Raw genomic sequence first — 23,994 nt, 5'->3', positions numbered from 1 at the left:
GTGTGTGTGTGTGTGTGTGTGTGTGTGTGTGTGTGTGTGTGTGCGTGTGTGTGTGTCCGATGTCCGCAGACCTGGAAAATCTAGACGGACGTCGAGTACGGCGATACTATTTCCACCGAAATTATAATATATTATAAAAGCTGAGATTTTGGGACAAAATCATTGAAATATCGATTTCTAAACTCCAAGTTCAAATCAAACGGAAATTTTTTGAAAATTTCAAAGTGAACTCTTTTATTTTTACATTAATACCAATGTTTATGAAACCTAAAAATGTAATCGCTTCAATAGACATTTGTGCCTATAATAATATATTTTATAAAATATAGGACTTACTATACATATAATAGTGTGGTCTAATCACAGTATACACGATTATTTTGGGCACATGTAGGCTCACCTTATATTGTTATCGCTATTATAAGCAATATGTCTATATACGCGTATTATTCTAAAGGAAATCGTCGTGAACAATTTAAATGCACGAATAACCATGACAACGATATATCACAACTTACTGATGAATTAAATTTGAATTTGGCACGAAAATTACTTATATACATCATTATACTACCTGTGTATTATATTATTACATAATATTATACTTACGCGTGTTATCTCGTCTCGAACTGCACACCCCATGACCACCGCATCGTCATGACCGAACTCAGTCTCCCTTTTCATGTCCGGACTGTATGACGTTTATATGGTATTCTGAAATGATAATTTTTGACTTAGGTCTGTAACGATGATATCACAATAACTATTATTATAATATGTTTATAATAAGCTACAGGCTGATTGTGGTTTTAATCACTATTCGACGAGCGTTTAAAATATATACTGTTTGAAATTACTATAACGTTATGCTGACCACGGTAGAACATTTACATGGCATTACTTTAATACGTTAAAATATTACTTATAATATAATTTAAGTGTTGTAATCTTATAACCTAAAAGTTTAGTGAAGGACGTTTTGTATTTCGTTTTTGACCAATTTAACATTTATCTTATTTCAAAATAATTTTTAAACCACTATAATAATATTGCATTTTATATTAGATTTTCATGCTATCAATATTCTGATGAAAACCTAATGTAAACATGTTTTATTGAATGTTATTATTATTATTACAAATATTATTAATATTATTTTATCAGCATTTGCAGCTATCCAGAATTAAACGCGTCTCCTATAATCAATTCTTACTATTAGAATATATTATCCGAGAAAATAATAAATTTAAGAGTATTTGTGTTTGTGAAACAATTTTTGCAGAATATTAAAATTCATTAATTGTGGATCGAATTTGAATACACAATCTATCAGGCGAGGCGTTATGGCTATTGCTGTAGGTACTGCAGTTATCATTACAGTTAAAACAATTAATTAATATTCTGTTGGATTTTTTAGGTTAGCAAAAAATATGAATAATTATTCATCGCTTTCGTGATATTTAGCTTTTAGCCGTTAAATGCATTCGCTCGAGATCTTCAAAACATTTTAAAATTGCTGTTTAATAGATAAGTGTAATATTATGTTAATCGATTGTTATAATATTGCAAATCTAATCCAATGGCCACAGCCGCCGTGGACTTGATTTAGTAAAAAATAAAAAAAAATTGCAAATCGAACGGCAATTCAAGGCGTATATAATATATATAGTTATAACAAAAACGATGATAGTACAAACCACGAGTTAAACAAATCATAAGCGAAAAGTTTACTAGGTAGGAATCATTATGAATGACAATATCATTTTAAACTTTTAAAGCGATGTGTATCGTCCGTTGTTTTGACACGTTCCCCGCTCACACTCCGACAACACAATTATTATTGTATGCCTTGTCACACATAACAATAACAATTAATTACGACAGCATGCGTAAATTACTACGGTGTAGGTACTTTTACACATATTATTTTACTCATTATATTAAGCGATCCGTCAAACTAAGTTAGTATGGTAGGTAAAATTTATGGAAACGCTCTACAAGGAACGGTATTCGATGGTTTGTGAAATTACATTTCACCGGTATATGCTAAAAGTTGTTGGTGTTAATGTAAAATAATGAATGCTAAGCTATAAAATAGAATATAAAGTGTGGAGATCACTGTTGAACTCGACTGCGAAACTTTTGGACGGAATTTGTTTTGTAACTATTTATTATAATATTAGGTACGTACCTATATAGTGCGGGTACATTTAACTGCAGTTGTATCTATACTGTAAGTTATTTTTCATCAAAGATAATCAAATATGTACATCGATTTAATAATTGTTTTCGGATAATACTAAAAGACAATTTATTTGCTATAATATAGAAACGTACATTTCGTTTTAATGAATCTAGATTATGCGCATCATATAAACGCTATAATTCATAAGTCTTATGATTTCTGAGAACCGGCGTTATGCTATTTTCGTTTCATCTTTTATCATAAGCATAACAGAAAATACTACCCTTAAAAATGTTATTTTTTTGATATGTATATGAATTGCAAAATAATCTTAGATATTAAAATAAAAATGCACTATTTACTTATATATACTTGCATTATTAAACAAATAATATAATATTATTACTCATAACGCATGTGTTTAATTTATTTTTGTGTTCTATATTTGGGTAGGAATTAGTCTTACGAGTATAATTTCAACAAGTAAACGCAACTTAACATAATTTAAAAATTAGTTTTTGACTCAACGTGCACAGAGAGAGAAAACCATATTATTTTACTTCGGTTATTTATATGTAGACTATGAGCATCAACTGGCTACAGAATCCAACTGCTTAAATCTAAATTTGGAGGAGGACATTTCATCCAGACACTGGTATTTTTAAGGGGTCGTAATTCAATACAGTATACCTAAGGACAAATTGAAATGTTCTATTTTAATTTTTTTATTATTTAAATTTCTTTCTAATAATATCAAAATACATTTTTATACCTAATTTGTTCTAATATAAGTATAACATAGTATAATTAGTAGCATGTATAATGTATATTATATTTTTACTATTTTATTCAAATAACAGAATACCAAATCACATAGAATTAAAAATATTTTTAAAAAGATATAGTTGAAATAATAATTTACACTAGATTTGTATATTGACATATTTGGTTAACTCAAATACTTACTAAGAAAGGTCTATTCAAATTAATTAACTTCCTAATTTTTTGATTAAAATGTGTCAATAATAAATTATGGTTTTAAGTTTTAGAATACAATTTCAAATAAGTGTTTACATATAACACTAAACTATCCGATAATATAATTTGATGAAACTATTTGATACCACATTACAAATTGTAACTAATGAAATATAGGTACCTAACATGTATGTTTAGTTTTTTTCTTCATCTTTATATTATGTATGTCTTCACTCAACTGCATTAACCATATAATGTTTAGAATGTTCTCACCAAAACTAAGCTAACAGTTGGAAAGCTTAGATAGAAAAAAAATTATTTCAAACACCTAATGTCACCGCACAGTCTTGCGATTTATATATTTTTAATTTACAGGATAAAATAATTTGGTGTACAACCAGCTCCTCCCCCTCCCCCCCCGGCCATTGATTTGGGTAATTTGGTATAGTATATAACATTTAATCGGGGCGCGAATAGCTACACAATATTATAATAAACACTGTCAATTTAATATAAATTATGTTTTATGTACAAACATATTTTTTTTAAAACATTCACAACTCCGACTACACGGGGTGTCGGTAACGCAGAAATTATGTGAAAAATTCAGCACTACACCCGCCGCCACCTGGAATATTTCCATAACAATTAACGGAATCCCGGTAGTTGGCCCGCGATTTGTTATTTTGACGTATCCGTGCGAATTTAATTAACTTGCGGGCGCGCTGGGCATAGGTAGGTATGCGGGAGCTCGCGCGAAATTCCACACGTGCCGATTATACGCGGGCGCCCCGCGGTAATGTCGTTATCACGGGTGGCACCTTTCCGTGAAATGGGTAGTGGGTGAGGTTATGGATTCGGCGGGTAGTAAAAGAGTAGGACGAGTACGAGTTTATGCGCGGGAGGACGAGGAGGAGAAGGTGACGTGTACCTATATAATGCAGGAAGGATAGCAGGATAATGATTATATGTGTGCGCACACGGGCGCAGGAATAAACAAATATCCTCGCCGATATATAGTCCTCATCCGGCGCAGGGTATACACGAGTTTATATAGATATATATATATATATAATACATACACACGCTCGCGCGGAGAGCAGCTTAAACATCGTTCGGCTCCCCATGGGAACATAATCCATCCATCGCCGCGCGCCAGCACACAAACGCGCTCGCGGAATAATTATTAATTAACGTCCCTCACTCGATTCTCCGATTAAGACGCGCGGAGGGCTTAGGTACATGTATATTGTATATATCTGCACACACACACACAACACACAGATACGTATACATAAGACGCACTCTGTATATATAAAGGAGCATACATCAAATATATTATATATGCGTGGCGCGCGGATTGATGACGTCCGTGTCAGTCTCCAGTTTTTACGTTTTGCGACGAACGTAGTACTCTCGATGTCCCGAATAAATCTCATATAAATATATATACCTATTAGGCGGTACACACCATCATCCACCCACCACCCAACCTAACCTGTAGAGGGCGGGAGACAAAAGTCCGAGGACGTGTAACATATTATTATTAACGCGTGGGCAAAGCAGTGTGTGAATTAAACGACAGTATATAATATGATATTATTATAATATTTAAATGGGCTCGTGTGCGTGTGTGAAGATAACGCAGCTGGGCGGTTATCGACCGGACTATATATATACGGAGGTTAGTGCGGGAGTGGAGCTGGTGTATATACGCGGACGCCCGTGTCCAAGTCTTCGGAGGAGGACTATATACAACACTGCTACTATATGCATCGCTGCGACGACGGCGACGGCGGCGTGGCGCTGGGAACGGCGGCAGATGGTAAACAGTGGTGGCCAAAATCGGCAGCCGCCGACGTGGCTATCGATTGTGCACGGGACGCGTTTTTGGCACCCACTGAACGGTCATCCCGCGAGTCTTTCGCACGTTTCCTTCGCCCCTACCCTCCCATCGCAGACCAACACCGTCCCGGACACGCACGCACACACACTCACACACACACACCCCCGGGGAGACAAGGTAGCGCAATCGCATGTTAACGACGTGGAATACAAAACAGCCTCGGCCCTCGATCGCCTCCTCCCGTGCCGCAGTCACCACCTCCACCCCGTCCCTTTACACGTCTTTTCAACCTCAATTATATAGGGACGGTCCGGCCGCTGGCCAGCTTTCCGGAAGAGCTGCGAATAAAACTTTGTAACCCGGCGCGCGCCTCTATATATATATATCTATATACCGTTATACTGCAGCCACTATGCTTGTATAATGTATATATATATATATATATATATATTATGACCGGGTGAGAGGAAATTCGTTAAATCCACCGCCACTGTCCGTCTATCCGTCACGTCACCGCTCGCCACTACCCCCCCTCCCTCCGGAAGCCCTTCCGGCCGACCTTGGCCGCTCGTCGCGATCGTCGCGACCCGCGGGCTACCGCGTCGTCTATATCTAATTTGAATTCCAAAGTGCCGCCCGGTCGTTTGTGTGATGTGAACAGGGAACGCTTAAAGCTCGCAGGATACCACCCCGGACCGCTGCTGCAGTATATACCAATGTTATCTGATTACCACGACGGTACAAAGGGCGGTGGCGGAGTCGGCGGCAATAATATGGTTTTATATTAAAACTACCCGAAGGGAAGCTCTCGAGAACATGACACTATAATATTAGGTGTACATTTATATACATACTATACAATATATTATATGTGAAGTCACACGTGTTTGAGCTCCGCGATCAGTGGCGTCGATTCGAGTGCGAGTCTCGCACTCTGTATAATATGGGACATAATACGTAGTTAACATATCTATAGCTATGACGGTATGCCGAGAACTCGAGAAATTTGATTATTCACCCGTCCAGGTTAATCGGATCACACAGTGTGTCTGGCGATATAAGATACAGAATGTAATAGAGACAAATGACAGAACGATGTGTTTAACAACTACATTACGTGCATATATTATCTACGATCGTACTTTTATTATGTAATTAAAATTTTTTTTAGTTATTTTATTATGACTGCTATTAGTTTTAAATTCAAATAATCATATTAAATATTTTGAAAATATTTAAATATTGAATTTTTTATTTCTAACACAAAACGGCATAGAGCGGTTATTTTTAATACGTTTAACTGTGAGGAAGGCACTGTTGGTTGGTAAACATGTGTTAGAGCTGTATGTAACGAAGGTTTCTCACTAGAACCCGGGTGGTTACCCATCTGGGAACTAGTGGCACCGGCTGATGCTTGACTTCAGAACACGTTTTTGTGATTAAATCCAAACACCAGGCCACTTAAATATTGATATGAAAAGAAGTATTATTATTAGTATTATTACACACAGTTCGTTTATATTAAACAATTTTGATATATTTCTGTTAAGCTAAGTATGCATATATTTATAATATGCCATATATCGTATGGCGCAGCCGTTGAAAGGGAGTGCAACCGTGTATACTGGGATTACGAACAGTGCATTATGCACACACACAGTTCACTTGCGAACGATATATCATAATGTGTATGTGTATATGTGTAAGCCGGGGCCCTCAGACGTGGCGTTGACCTGTGTTCGAGATCCCTCAATCCCTCGTCATCGCTGTCCATATTATAATGTACATAATGGTAACCCGGTATGGAGAATTGCGGTCCGCTTCGGTTACAACACAATATTATAATATAATGTCGCGGTAATACGTCTGGGCCGGTCCCGCAGTACAATATATTTATATGTATACAACCGGTGCAACAGTCAACACTCGGACGGTAAAATATCTGCTGCTTTGGAAGACGAAAAAAATAATAATAATAAATTCTCGCTCGCGTTCAGAGTTTGAGATATTTTCTTTATATTCGTTTTTTGTTGCCTAAACGATCGTTTCGATAACGGTCGGTCGATCCCGGGACGTATTGAGCGCCGTGAAAAGAAAAAAATGTATACAATTGAATCCGTAAAATACTGATCTGTGCCGTATTGTACGTAAAAATATATAACACTTTGTTATACTCAAACCGGCCGTGAAATATTCTTTTTTTTTGTTCATCCAGTTTCACACAATGCTTACGAAATATTCAACGTAATTCCAATTAGTATTGAAATACAGATAAAAAAAAATACATCCCTCAATATTCAAATATTCATGTAGATGTAGATTGTATTTTATAGATACTTGAACGTAAAAAATACAGCATGACTTGAAATTGCATCACTCGTCTGTCCGTCCGCCCTGGCCTTTTTTGCCGCCATGCCAAGGTTACCCACAATACCATTGGTGTCTATTTTATAAAAAAAAAATGTATTTTATTTAACAGCGTGATGTTTTACACTCCTATCATGTTAAAATTAACGGTTGAATGTTCTAGATTCTGAGCACATCGATGAATATTGATTGCATATTGATTTTACAATGAAGTGTATGTGTGTATTTTTTTAAAATTTATTAGGTATTCAGTTTTTTTTTTGTCGTGTCTGAAGACACTTTTCGCAAAAGAAAAAATGTTTCAATCATCGACTTCGAGGGAGATTTTTAGTAGAAAATTTCGAACATTCATAACGTTGGTTAGCAAAAAGTCTTTGCTAAAAATCATATTTACTCAATCTGAACAAATGTTTAAATTCAATGAATTCAAATTTAATAAATCCATTACAGTCTCCTACAGTCCTACTCAATGGCGAGGTATTCTCAACACCTACTGTTGCACACCAGAAAGATCAATTTTTATGTTTTTTGTTTTCAAAACATTACATTTTAGGTTTCATATTCTCACTTGTTAATTAATATAAGTTAATATTCTATAATATCATGCATCTACAAGTTATAACTGCAATGTCGTGTTAGTAAACGGATAATTAAACAGGTTATTCATTTTGCGTGCTCACCATTTAGTACTGTGGTCTATGAATTTGAATATATTATATTATTTAATTTTATAATCTCGAATATAATATACTATTATATTGGTTATATATAATTATAAGATCGTGTTCGATCAAAAAAAAAAACAACTAATAGTTTTCGTTGTGTATAGTGTATACTGCAGAATACAATAATTAATATGACGTAGACGCAAATTCAAATTGTTTGCACCGTAGTCACATATCGTTTCAGTGATTAATTTCTGCTTTTTGTTAATATTATTCGAAATTACATTCACCCGAAACGTTGATTGAATGTTACTTGTCTGTAATAATAAAACCCCTTACCAACATTGTCGGCGGGCGTCTTTAAATCGTATTACCGTGCTGTTAAATATTATTAATAAAATAATTCTCATGTATATGTGTGTTGTTAATTGCATTTGACTCGGATTAATGAAGAGAATGTTGAAGTAGTGAGAAATTTATAATTTATGACGATATCAAACACGTTACATTTAAATTACTTTGGGCAACACGTCGGCCTCGTTATTATTACAACAATAACATCACAACAACAAAGACGGAAATTGAACTATATATTTATACATTACTATTGCACTGCAATTGCGAGGGAGGAAGGAAGGTATATTATACGTACGGAAATGGCAACGACTGGCGATTCACATAAAGTAGTCGACCCTCGTAAAAAATGAGGAAAAACACCTGATATCAACTATACTGCCGAACGGTGATGAGAATCAAAAGGGAAACCAATTGGCAAAGCGCCGTTGGACATAAAAAAAAAAAACAAAAATGGTTCGGGGTGAGAGACAGTGTACAGTGCACATGCAATAGACGAGGGGTGGTAGTAAAACAGTTTGTCTTTGGGGATATTAAACTAGGCCGGAGATCGTTTGTTTTGTTACTACTACCACCGCCACCACTACTACCACTACCACCACCACTTCTACTACTACTACTACTACTACTATTACTACTGCTATACTACCGAAGCTGCGCCCGACGTTCCGGCACGGTGGCCGTGGAAAATAGATTAGATCAAGTGGTCTGTTGGCGTAATGGACTCCAATAACTCACCGCCCGGGACGACTACCCCGGACACTTTGTCTTGGTCCAATCGAACTGCGTGTATATAATATACGGTGCGCCGGAATTCGCCCCTCGGACGCAGCCAATTTCCTGAGTGCTGGTCGACCGATCGCGGCAGGACGAATGCGACCCAATAATAAAAAAATAAAACCCCGCACCACGCCGTAGTGTATAATAATAATATATTGTATTAGGTCGTTTCGAACGGTACGCGGTCCTGTGCATGATACAATTACTGCAAGCGAATAGATAAAAACAAATACGTATTGGAAATACCTTATATAGTACCTATACTTACTGAAGACGTAATGATCAGGTTCCGCGGGCTGATTATAATGAGTGTGGTGTAATAATATTATAAATTATTAGTGTAATTAATATGACGTACGTGCGTTATAATATACGGCGACGACTTTTGACCGGGTGGCCGCTGAGTTATATGTTAGCCTGTAGGTCAGATGCCACAAATAATGTAATCAAGAGGAGCCAAATGGCGAGGTGCTCCATTAGCGAAATTAGTTTCTTGTTGCAAACGATCTCGCGCCATGCTCCCCTCCCCCCCTCCCCCCCCCCCCCGCCAACACCCCCGTACCATCATAACCCGCGATGCCACCGCCGCCGCTTCTCGTTCCCGGAGAATAAACACACGCCATTTTGTTGCGTAAAACTTAAAAGCTGCTTATTAGGTTATCGGCTTTACGGAAGTTGGCCGCCTCCGCCGCCACTACCGCCACCGACGCCAACCCGGGACCCTTTAGCCTCGGGTTTCCCGTACAACGGCAGAGCGGCGGCCGTAGTGCCAAAATTGTTCGCCTTTAATGACCGGCTCTAACCAATCTCGAAATTAATATCCTCAAAACTTTCAGTGTAATTTTAATAATTGAATGCCTTATACGTGAATGGGCGGTAAAAAAATTCAACAAGGCCTACGCGCGAGTTTCAAACACAATCTGTTCATTTGGTAAACGGCCCCGCGCACTTAAACATAATATAGAGACGTCAAAAAACACACGGTGATTTTTTATCTATTAATTAATGGATTCAAATAGACACACAACAATATAACATAAGACATAATAAATATTTTAATAGTTTAGAGTTCACGCGTTCGAGTAGATAGCCGACGAAATCGAGCATGATGCGATATTTTTATAATATTTGTATAAAATGATTGAAATGTTTACTAGGCCTAATGGTACCTAGCTAATGTTACATCTCTAATTCGGTGACACGGTGAGACATTTTTATTTTTAAAGAAACGTCTAGTCTTAGAGTCCGTATTAAATTGAAAAATCTATATTATAAATAAAAATACTATCCTCGAGTGAAATTCTAATGGTTACAAATAGGTGTGTGAAGGTGTATATAATATGACCTAAATATTGGAAATTGTCTGAGTGAAAACCTGCGATAATATTACGAAATAATTGCGATTTAGTTACACCATTAGAAACCACCTATATATACGCTATAGCCATCTACTTTATTCTCAACGGCTTGTACGGATATACAATATACTATAATATGTTTCGTACTGATTAAAATAGAAAACAACGGCAACCGTTGCCGTATTCGCGAAGGGATGTAATTCGTTTGAGGGGGGGGGGTACAATAATCGTATGTGCACCACCTGCAGTACACATGTATATACATATATATACGTACGTGCGCGAATAATCTGACAGAGGTCTAAAATGTAATATTAAATTATAGCCTATAATGAATATTGCACAGTAGTATCAGCTGGATTTATCGAACCCACGATTGGACTAACGCACTAACGGTCAAGAGACACGGGAAAAATGGAATTGGTGCAATAAAGTGTACTAATTGGTTCCCGATAAAAATGACCTATCATCATACAACTGTTCGAATCGGATCCTTTATACAAAAATATACGAAATATCATTAAGATTTTATGACTGATCATTTGACGGGAAACTTAATTTTAAAACTGTTAATCTGCCCCCCCCTAATAATTGTTTTTTTAAATTAATTTATAAAAAGATTTAATGTATATGGGTAACATAATATTATCCACAACAAAAAAGAATACTAATCAACAGCTAAAAAAAAACTATCGGAAAGAGAAAGTTAATTGTTGAACAAAATAAATTAAAACACTTTAAACGGAATTACTGCCAAATTTTAAGTTTACTATTCGCTAACACTGTACCTTTTTATATTGTAAATGTTATTTATTTTAACTACTCACGACTTGTTTGATATTGGGTTGGACTATTATTATTATATGGCGATTCGTCGAGCATGTTCACCCATTTTTTCTTTAATAATGCTGTTATGAAAAATTTGATTCTTAAGTATACTCAAATACATAATTTTAAAATTATAAGGATTGTTGATACACCAAAGAAGTGTCCTGTAGAAATACAAACTTCCGTTTTGTTTCAAATGAGAATCCATTTTCCTACTGTACATTATTAGTGGATTATTAATCATTGCTCTTGTTGATTTAATGTAGGTAATTAAAACAAGCGTTCCGTATACCAACTTTTTTCGTTTGTCAAAAAAGTCTTCCTTAAATTCCAGACAAGAATACAAATATTTAAAAATGAAGCACTAGAGCTCAGTTTTCCCCCAGAACCAGGCATACCGCGTTGGGGAACATGGTTGACGGGCTGACGGCTGATATTTATTTCTGCGATTCGTTTAAAGACATTAAAAAAATAAAGATAAATTTGATCCCAATGGTGTTTTGTCTATATAAGAACAGCTCAAGAAGATATTGGCAAAACAAGAGTTGAAGCCAATTTAGCTTTTATTTTTCGTTCTTATCTTCAACTCAAATCATCTCTCGAAGAAAAGGGAAAACCTTTATCCAAATCGGTTGCAATTAACTCTTAGAGGTAAATTATTATACACACAATTTCAAAAAGTCTTGGACCAAAATTCTGGGTATTAAGAATTGTCTAAAATTTCTAAAATATTAGTGGGTGAAACAAATTCATTTTATGGACTTCCTGAAGTTATAGAAGCTGACGACTATAAGTGCGCACCGATGAACCCTGTGGAGAAGTCATTTTCAGTCTACAAAATCATATTGTCAGATCGTTGAAGGTTCTTCAAATTTGAAAATATCAGCAAAATAATTGTGTACTGTATTATCCTGATACTTAAAGTGCTTAACCTATGTACAATTTGACATAAATAGTTCAGAAACTAATTAATATTATTTTCTTATTTAATGGATGTGTACTTTGTAATAAAGTAATTTTAAATACACATTTAAAAGAGAAGGGATATACATTTTTTGAATTAATATTAACTCTTTTTTGCATATATTTGCTGAAAAATAGGTATATTTAATATATTTTATGGCAAATAATTGCATATTTTGACATTTTTATATACACATTTAAATGTAATTTCAGTCATAAACATCCGAACTCTACTTATAACTTATAAGTATATGGGTTATTGATCATACTTTTATAAGTATACATATGGTTTGACCATACCTAGAGATGGAAGCTCAGTACATTTACCTGGTAAATTTTACGGCGAAGGTAAATTTAGGTAAATTTTACCGATATTTTTTTTACCGTTCTAAAATTGATCGACCACTCATTGCACTTGTTTTCATGTGAACAACATCGTAATATAATGACTTCCATGTCATCTACAATGCATGATATCAATATAAATAGTTATATTTATACCGTGATACAGTGTAGAACCTTCAATTTTTATGATATTAATACGTTGATATTACGACAATATTGGTAAACCAAGATTTTATTCTTATCAGTTATCGCAATTATACCATTTGTCCATTCCTCGCATTCAACAAAGTATAAGTACTCGTGTATTCCTAATAATAATATTTATTAAATAATTTGTAGCATACGAGTGATAGAGAACATAATATTTTAAGTGACGATGAATTTTATGAACCACGCTTTAACTAGTAAAATTACATTTTATTAATAAAAATCAATAATATTATATTATATATAGCTATAAATTGGTTATTTTTTGCTATTTTTTCGTAAGTTGAAATAATTTCCAGTTCACATAATTTATTCACACTACATATAAATAATTATATAAATACTTCTATATAATTTGTAGTAAGGAGTGGTGGACGGGTCGTACATTGGTTAGCTTAGTAATAAAAATGTTATTGAATTTGTATTAAACAAAAATACTATACAGTATTAAAAATTTACGTTATTTTACGTAAATTTACATAAATTTACTAAAAACAAATTCCATCTTTAACCATACCTAAGTAGGTATTCTAGAAAATTCTAAATATGTGTAAAATGTGAAGGAAACCGTTGTCTGTCGAATATACAATAATTTTTCATTTATATTTGAATAACTTAATTGTTACTTACATTTTTATCATTCAATTGAGAGTTGATTGAAATCAATTAATCGTAAACGTTACGACCTATCTGTAGGGTTGTAGTATACCACCAGAGGACCAATATTTATTCGTATGTATACTCGAGGTATACCTATATATCACCACACAAATTTAGTAATTTTGATCCAACTCGTAGGCGTTCACTTGTTCATGTGTCTTATATATAAGCTGTATAGGAAACAAGGTGGAAACATGTTTGCACATTATTATTTATGTATTTCCCACCGATATTATTATATAGGTACGCGTGGGTAGCGCGTTCGCTTTACGAGTGTTCCAGAAAGTAATCTTAAAGTTCAACAGCACGAGTAGGACTCCAAACACACTATAATATGACACGGTAAATACCATGTGTACCTACTACCTACATATATAACTCATACGCAGTTTCCTGTTAAAACGTCCGCAGGCCATAATATCGTCTTGTAACGGAAAATGGAAAATCAATGGAATACGACATATAGCAGACAATATAGCACTATATTATATTATACATTACAATATATGACATGTTACGAGTATCAAATTTTTTTTCACGAAAATTACGCCTGCGTGACCTTGTTGTAAATGTACGAATTGAGCGATGTCTTTTTATCATTTCATTCGCCTGTCCGAGATAAGAAAAAATGTCGAGTAATTATTACATGTTACATTACGATTAAAACACACCACGATGATGATGGTTAATAGTTACGATAAACAGCAATTCGATGACGCTGGTGTACCCAACGATCACTATTATTCATATCGTTATAATTATTATTATAAACAGGTGCGGGTGGTCTTCGAGCGCCATCTAAATACGAACATTACGACAATTAATGCAAAATCATAGACCTACCAAATAAAACAATAAAATCTCCGGTCGTTTCCGGATTCTTATCGGAATAGTTATCTTCCGAAACCTATCATCATAATATGTTCGTGAAAAGTTTGCAATAATTTCCGTTCAACCGTAAAAAATTCAAGCACACTTTAATCTTGATGACTGCAATAGTAACATTATAAACGAGCACTTCAAGTACTGTATTCAACGCTGGTTATGAACCATTGGTTAAGTCGGTCGTCTGAAAATTTTTGTTATACGTCCGATTTTAACCAATCATAATAAACCAAAAGTGACCTTACTTTATGTTACATCCTTTTTTTTCGTCTACAACGGACGCAACAATTATTATTACACGAAGCGTCGGCATTTTCATTCGCGTAGAGACATAATCATATAATAATTTATAATTATTAATTATGATGTGAAATAATGTTCCAAGGTGTGTACGCACGCTGCGAAATCGGTTTTAATTAACTATTTGACTGCTTATCATTGCACAAATATTTCGCATTGACCGACGCGATATAGTTACGAATTTGCGAACAAAATTATAATATTCGAGTCGTCCTGGCTCCTGGGACCGATCGGAATTTTCGGCACGAAACTCTCGACTAAAATCACAAACTCATATTATAATAACGTATGAAGCTAAAAGTACCGTTTAGAAAAAAAAGCAATCGGTGGCGCTTGTAATTAAAACATTTGAACTGCAGTAAAAGTGTAGACCCTTTACTTTTCGCATGTAGAGCAAGCAGTACTGAAACATTTAATAGCTCGTATAAATCGTTTTCGTCTGTACCTCTCCTAATCCATAAATAATTCAATCAGCCATACCGGTACATACTACGTAATAAATTGTTAAAATTAAAATAAATCGATCAGCTCTATCCAAGCTGCAGTAACGTACTAATATACGCTAGGCGTCCAATTTATAATGCACAATATGTCTTATTTATAAAACCGATATAATATTTGTTATTATAATACCTATTTTAGTCGAATTTATGGATACGTGTAACGTATATATTATAATGTATAGGTACCACATATTATGTGAAGCAGGTGCAGGGCTCACGTATATAAACCGAGCTTGCCAACGCTGTAGAATACATTAAACAATATTTATAGGACGATAATAATTATTATATTGTATAACGGCTGTGTGGGAGCCTTTATATACTGTCCTATAGCAGTGGGAAGGGACGAAAGAGGATTTCACTATCCGCAACTCGCAAAGCGTTAAACTGCGTCTGTTTTTGTAACGAATCGTATTATGCTGCTTTCGGTAGGGAGATTATATTATTTAAAAAAACAAACAAACGGAGAACGAGACTTTTGTTTTATTTCCGAGACGAGGTTTTTTCTCCCTCACCAGATTCTTGTCCCTCCATTTTTTTGCTCTCTCCACCAACTTCACGCAATTAAACACTCCCCCTCGCACCTCACGACCCGTCTGGAAAAGTCTGTTTTTTTTCACCCCCGATTGGTTTATGATGCGGTAACGGTTTGCACTTCGAGTATTTTGGCGCGTAATCATGACACGGCGACGTCTTGTCGCAGTTAAATTCACATCACATCATATAATAATATAGACCTTATACGAGATGCGTATAATAGTATCTAATAGGCAGTAGTTTTTAATCTTTTTGTATGCCAGTACTAACATTGAATTTTGAATATTTTCACGCTCCACTTGAAAATAAATCAGTATCTCCAACGAAACAATATTATAAACGGGCTTCACGGTGTCGTCGTTATGTGTACAACCGCCAATTTTTAGCTCAGCTGATCACGTTAAGCTCCGTCATTAGAATGAATTGACCTCTTACAACGTTTAAAGACGAGACTGTTATCTAAGGTATCTCATAGGTTTTTTTAAATTTAAATTTTAAAGCGTGTTATGAGTATTTTAAAATTGTTAATTATTTGTACATCTTCAGCGGATACTCAGTGTAAAGTCCTCCAAAGGTGGCTGGAGCGTGAGGTGTTTTAAGGAGTAATATTTAGGCATTTCATAATATAGCAATATTATATTATATTATATTATATTAGCATATTATATTTGAGCTGTGTTACTGTGTGAAAATTAAATGAATGTTAGTCTGGTAATGTGTGACTAGATATAAGTTGTTATAATTTACTGCATTGCATGTGCTGTCAAAAGATAATAATTGAAACTATTGAGTGTTATGAAAATTTGTTAAATTGGACTTAACAATATTATAACTTTTGTCGTGGACGTCATTCAGTTAGATTTTTTTTTATGTAAGCTATTTTTGTGTCAGACAACTGTGCTCATTCACATAATTCTGACCGGTGGTGAACGCTGTGTCTCGAATTGATTTTTGTTCGGAGGGGAGGGCACCTAGCCACCCCTTTTTGTGCCTAATATTATCAGCGCTCAAATCATATATTGTCCATCATCTTGCAGTGTTTAGCACCCCTGCAGTAGTAGGTATATACAATATTATATAACAATCGGCCGAATCGACGGACGATCTATAATAGGCAGGGAACGCGATGGGTTGACGACCGTCGGCGGCGGCGGCGGTGACGCAAAAATGGCAGACACGCGAATGAATGAATCATTAAATCGGACGAAATTGGTGTCTTCTGTGGCGTTGACGTTTCGGGCGGAGCGATGACAATGACAGACGCGGGAATCTCTGCACTTCCCGGTTCAATTTAAAAAAAAAAACTTTTTTAACGAGCTTCTTTTCAGCGGGGACGAGTAAAAAAAAAAACCGTTTTGAAATGACGTCGTGGCAATTCGAACTGTTCTCTTTCCTTTTACGTTCACCAAACGGTAGGTTACGCGGCGGCTGATGTAACGGAAGAGAGAGACATAGTGATGAGAGGAGAGAGAGTGAGAGAAAGACGGTCGTGATGTCGTCCACCGGAATGAGAAAAAAACTGCTTGACATTGCTCCGTATATATATACACCGGAGCCGGTATTATAGGTATATATAGTGTTTTATTTTTCTTCTCTTGATAATTTATTTTATTAAAAACTCCAACGGCCTCTGCCGAAATGCGTTATTCATCTTATTCTCGGCGGCTGCGCGACGTGTCCGCGCCAAACAACAATTATTACTGCTATGTATATACTGTTTATAAGGTCGAGTCTAATCAGAATTAACGAACGTCGACGGCGAAACGTTAATTGTATTATAATATTCTATTCTATTACGATAATATTATAGTCTGAGCCGCGTCTCGACGGTTTAAAAACAGAACTGCAATACACACTATGCGTTATTATTTTAATGTTATAATATTGCTCGTACACACATAATATGAATATAATAATATTATGTGTACGACTGTCGTCACCGCCACCGCCGCCGCCGTTTGAACTCGAGACGTCGAGCCGCAACGATGAATCAAAATCAACGTCTGTCGTTCGGCTCGACGCGGCGCGTAATGTGCGCACAACCACACAGACACGAGAAGATCGCGTGTGTGCACACACATCGCCTACACGTCTGTAAGTATACATTATACGAGTCGTACTTACACGCGTCCGCGGGACCATTAATAACGCTCGTCCCGGGTGTGCGTCGTGCTTGTCAATATTTAACGAACTTTGTGTGCTCGCGCCGTGAGCGCACATAGTACACGAGTTGTATATGTATATACTATGTATATATATTGTATCCGCATACACGCGCGGTGGCCGCCCGTCCTCGTCTCTGTTCGCGTCTTGGCGCTAGTACCATATATATATATATATTAGGTATATTACGTATATCTGGGTTGAAGGTCTCTGGCACCGCGGTGGTTTCCGTCTCCGTCCGTATTCAACCGGATGGACGAGGCTTGAGGTGACCGAGCGATATTGAAAAAAAACCGACGTTTATCGGAACTGCGGGAAACCCTCTTGCTCGATTTCTTCGACGGTTTTATAAACATTAATTTCAGTAAGTGATTTTGATATTAATATATTGAAAATAATCATATTTAAATATATGTATGACAGGGCAAGTATTTACACGGTAATGGCACAGTTATTCATACGTTTTCCTACCAATCAGAATTTTCTTCTAAATAAAAACAGCATATAATACTATAAGCTAATGTACGTATTTTAATATTATAGCTGGAAAACCCGACTTCGAAAAAATGAACAGACAAAATATGGTGTGGTATAGAACACTGTATTAGTTATGGATAGTTATCCTATTTATACATATTAAAAACAAATCTTGTAGGTACCATTAATCACCGCGGTGTTCTATACTTCTAGAGCTGTGACACCAGCTTACATACGTAAGTTTAAAAACTAAAATCAGCACCGAAAATTAACACATTTGAACATTTAAACCCGAACCGAATTAACTGTTTTATAGATTCTATCGACCTCGACCTTATTTAATTTTAATTTTGGATATCTCATATTTATTAGATTTCTGTTACTTCATCAATTTTAATCGCTATATTAAAATGTAAAAAGCTGGGCAAAAAAATGTACCTATTGTCAATATTTAATCCAAAACTGCAAAATATTTATCACGCTTTTACTAAAATATTTGACATTTTTGGAAAACTGTTTACGGAGTTGAATATTTCTGTGTATATACTTTAGCAAATTCAAATATGTGGAAAATTCAGTAGATTATAATATATTTATTCCATTGGCGTTGAAGAAATAATAAATAATTTTGGAATATCGTCTAGACGGTTGGTCATAATTTTAAAATGGTTTAAAAATGTGGGATCGGAATTCATAATATTTTTAAACGTTATAATACTATTTAATACTTATAGTTTTTATCCCAAATATCTCATTATTTCGCGATGAGGAAATAACATAAACAATAATATTATCATACAATTTAACCACTGTAGAGTCACATATCATTTCAGTTTTCACACACGTGACAATTCAAATCATACATAATATTATAATATGTTGCGAGTAAGTATATAAGGTAAGTATATCGTATGAGTATACATGAGTTTTTTTTTTTATCAAATATTTTTCTGTTGCCGTATAAAAAAGTATTATAGATTTGTCCTCTCTTTCCGTTATCTCGGGGCAATGTAAATCCGTTCTTACCACGAGCCCTGATATTATATCCACATCGGCCGTTGCTCGTCACGATGGAGCCTGCAGGTTGGAGCCTAATCGATTTAATAAAACGGAACCATCGTCTCATGGCCCACGTTATAACATGCCGTGTACAGTATAATGTTATTGTAACTCACATAATAATATAATATGATATCTAATACACTCGCGGGCTTCGGCGGGTGTATTATAGAAGATGTGCGCGGGAGACGTTCGACGATGCTGCGCGCACCGGAAAATCTCTACGCGATATGAACGCGAAAGTAAACACGCGCGGACTCGATTAAACATTTATTGTGTTTGTACTCTGTACGGAAGCACGACCGTCGGCGGCGGTCGTGTTTGCAGAACACGCATAGTGTATTACGCCAACAGTATATACGGTAGCTACACTATGTACAGTGTTTATACGCTATGCGATATAACATAATAATATATACATATACGTGTTGGTACTATGTTCTATACATGACATAAGTATATACCATATTAAATGCACACATATGAACGTATGTATAAATATATATATATATATAATATGACACTGTTGTTGTTGTAGTAGTAGTAGTAGTAAGTATAGTAAGTCTGTGTATAGTGGTAGTAGTAGTAGTAGTTTGTCGTTATATGCTACATTACTACAGTCATAAGCACACACACACACACACACACACACGCACACACGCATATCGAACGAGCGCGCCCGGCCTTTTGCACGTCCCGCAATGTCCGGCCCGGAAAATGAACAATTTGTTTACGCTTCTCTCTCTCTCTCTCTCTCTCTCTCTCTCTCTCTCACTCGAGTGTGTAAACCGAAATCTCATCAGATCCACACAACGCGATATATCCCCCGAGCCTCACACATACCACCTAACCTACCCCTTGCGAGTTTGCGATGCATGCTGGCGGTCGCGTTTACTATGTTATTATATTTTATATGTGTACAACTTGTCCATTAGCAACACGCGCCGAAAAGCGGTGGCAGCCGCCGATCTTGTTGTGAGTGCGAGTATTCAATAATTACCATAAGATTATTTTAACAACATTTAAAATAAATATGTAATTGAAGAGTAAGACTAACTTAACGTGACTGGAAATTAATTTCGGGGGGTGGGGGGGTAAGGGTTGAACCCCCCAGTTACGGTCTTGACTATATGAAAAGTATTTGACTTACATATGTGTTTTTTGGTAAGTATACGATATTGACCAACATAATAACATACACTAGACATAATGTATAATATAGCATACAACTGTTGAAAACCTTAATATAAATTAGGAGATGCCCGAGGTCGTATTGAACCTATAATAGTTGAAAATGAAATAGACAATAGATAACAAATAGACATGTTATAATCATAATGTATATACTTAATACTTATTAAGTTTTAACTCAACCCTAATACCCTATAGGGCATAAGCTGTATCACAATAGGTTAGGATACTTAGGTAGACAAAAAATTGGGAGACTATATTTTCTTTTCCTTCTTTTTTTGTTTTGTTTTTTTCTTCAATCAATGTAGGTATAGAAAAAAACCTTAGAGCGCAGACGTAAGAAATTTTTATTATTAAAAATCAAGTGATAATTCATAGAGCTTCACATTATTTCGATATTATGAATGAACATAGTTTTACCATAATTTAACATTATTTCTCTATATATGTTTGTCTCATTTTTAAACTAGTGGTTTTTGTGAAAGAAATGTCTATAAACATTGTGTTTTTGTATTATAATAAAATCCACTTTTTAATTTATACATGTTATGCAGTCGCGGTCGTCAAAATTAATATTAATATGTTTTAGGACATTTTCGCTTTGAAACGAACCGTAAAAGGTACAATATGTAATATTAAATATGATATACTATAATATGCGCCTATAACGGTAAATCAAATATTATCACTATTGTATTATTATATGCGTTAATCGATGGCACTAATAATATTTTATACTGGTATATGCTATGCTCGATCGGCGTTGTTGATTTTATTTTAATTATTCATTTAATGGTTATCATGTATATTGTACGGTGCTCACTCGTGCGACGAGACGAGTATTAAGATCATCGACCTATAACGACACTATTGACGTATGTATATATAATTTAAATAATATATAACACTAATTATGGAATAGTATGACTATAAATAATATAATATTATTATTCCTATTATAATACCTAGCTATATTATAGTAGATATATTATAATCTAGTAAATCGTTGGATTACAATATGACTACATGGAGCGTAGTACCTATGTCGACACTGTTACTAGAAAGAAATATCAAGTACATTTTATATAAAACATAATATTATAATACCAATACACTAATCGAACAGAATGTTTGAATATAAAAATTTAAACTCCCTATGCCTATCAATCAGGAGACTTTTTAGAAAGACGTCCGCCCGAGGAGATAAGCAGAGACGAAATAAAATAAATCGAATAGCCTCGATCCCTCGTACGCACTAACGTACAAAATATACACAACGTTGCGTCGCGTCGGTGACTTTCAAGACTTTAATACATTATATTATATTCATAGGTTGTATTATATTCATATTAATATCATTTTGGGCAGCACACCGACTCCGTGATCAGCTTAAGTGGTTCTAATCCCGCCTAAAAAATTATTATATTTTCGTTCGAAAAATTACGATTTACAATCGTTATAATATTAATAAAATACTATAAAAAAAAATAGTGACCTTTGGGACATCACGGAATAATAAATAATATTGATAACTATGCAAAACGAACTAAATGAATAATGTGATCATAATAATTTATGTACACTGCAGTATACACGGACACATTGCACCTATGACCTACGCACGAGAAGGACATAATATTTTGTATGAGCTATAAACATTTAAGTTAAACATTTTTCAAGTCAATGTGGAGTAGCGTGAGGGTATAGGAGTAGTGTAATATTTATATACTAGACGATTTTCAATCTTTCATTCAAATCGTATATACGCCTTTCCGAGAAACTTGACTACAACGTATACGTATATATTATATTAGTACACGTAATATAATTATACAAGTTAAGTAAGTACAAGTCGAGTAACATAAAATATAAATTGATAATGTTTTAAGTGCCTACGCCTTAGCACATATAGGTATACCGTCCTGAAATTACTATGCCGTTATTATGGTGTTTATTGAATTTCGCCGTTACCGAACTTTCATGGCATTAAATTGCTGCATGCATCACACTTCGGTTGTTTGTCTGTAATTTGCACTAAAATCTCAAACAATCATCGTGTCTACACATCGCGCGCCATGCTGAATAATATTAAGAGTCACGTTCTGGCACTTTCGACGCGGCCGTAACGAACCGTCGACAATCGGCGAATGTTTCGTTTTATGCGTAAAATATGATTCTAAATAATCATAAATAATGTATTATAACATAATATTTCTGTAACGAAGACGAACTAACCTGAAGCTGCAATCGATTTGTTTTTAATTATTGTATTATAATATACAATCATCATATATGATGTCGCATAATTTTAAAATTATTACGTAAGCTCGAAAATAACATGCATTGCACCCCTGCGAGAAGACCACAGCATTCAATGGTTGTTTGCAATGATCGTTATTGGAGCCGATAAAAACCAATAAAAAATGTTTTTTCGTTATTCCTGCTTTAACGAAAATATAAAATCATTCTTAATACAAATATAGCCAATATAATAAACGATTATACTCACAGTTAAAATCGTTCTATTTTTAAAAATATCGAAAGGGGAGTCCGGACCACTGAACTCCCCACGTAACTCAAGGGTGTGTGAGCTTATATTATTATTAATGCACTTCTCGATGTCTGAAAAAACTGTAATCCAAATAAAGAGAAAAAAAGTTTGAATAAATCCTTGGCGGTAGACACGATGAACCTATAAATATTATAATATTATATTATACCTATAGGTTTGGTGATTATGTTAAACTGAGTTGGACATCCGAGCAACTGAGGACTATACTACCATGATGTCACTGTGTCAGTATAGTATAAAATATTATTACAGCATTATTAACTTAGGCGTGCCACAAAATGTGAAATGACCTCACTGTCCGGGTGCTGTAATATTGTTGTCAGTTGAATTAAATTAAATTATTCACTATTCTCATTCGCTGTCACTTGTACAAGGCACTCGCACACGCGCCCGGCTGTGACACAACTCGTTAGTAGTATTTATAACACTATAACTTATAAGAAAATAAATAAAGTCCTTAAAATATTATTCTTTCTACTATTTTTGTTCTATTCACTAGATGTTGCTGAACTAGGATGAATGAACAGGATTAATAATCACTGTTTCTGTGTACTTTGTCGGAGTGATTTCGAAGAAGTAGCGCATTGCATTAGTGTGCCGGTATTTGTATTTAAAAGCAAAATAAAGTTTTACATAGGTAGGTACAATACAATTTATAATATATTTTTGAAACTTTTTCTTGTCTGAAACGATTGCAGCAGCAAAACATTGACAACATTGTCACCGAAAATCTAAACGAAACATGAATGAGTGAATGGCATTAATAATAAT

The 23,994-nt window shown here is 34.9% G+C and overlaps 1 protein-coding gene across 4 annotated transcripts in view; it reads right to left on the bottom strand.

Annotated features, from left to right (window-relative positions):
• LOC111030128 overlaps positions 1-23,994 on the bottom strand; it is a 113,642-nt gene that overhangs the window by 64,521 nt on the left and 25,127 nt on the right. For all 4 annotated transcript variants that reach the window (XR_002604072.1, XR_002604071.1, XR_002604073.1 and 1 more), the window contains exon 2: positions 610-714. The gene's annotated coding sequence lies outside the window, so the exon portion shown is untranslated. The remainder of the gene's footprint in view (positions 1-609; positions 715-23,994) is intronic.

Source organism: Myzus persicae, unplaced genomic scaffold (genome assembly GCF_001856785.1).
Source record: "Myzus persicae strain clone G006 unplaced genomic scaffold, MPER_G0061.0, whole genome shotgun sequence".
Classification (NCBI taxonomy): Eukaryota; Metazoa; Arthropoda; class Insecta; order Hemiptera; family Aphididae; genus Myzus; species Myzus persicae.
This window is presented reverse-complemented; position numbering and strand designations above follow the sequence as displayed.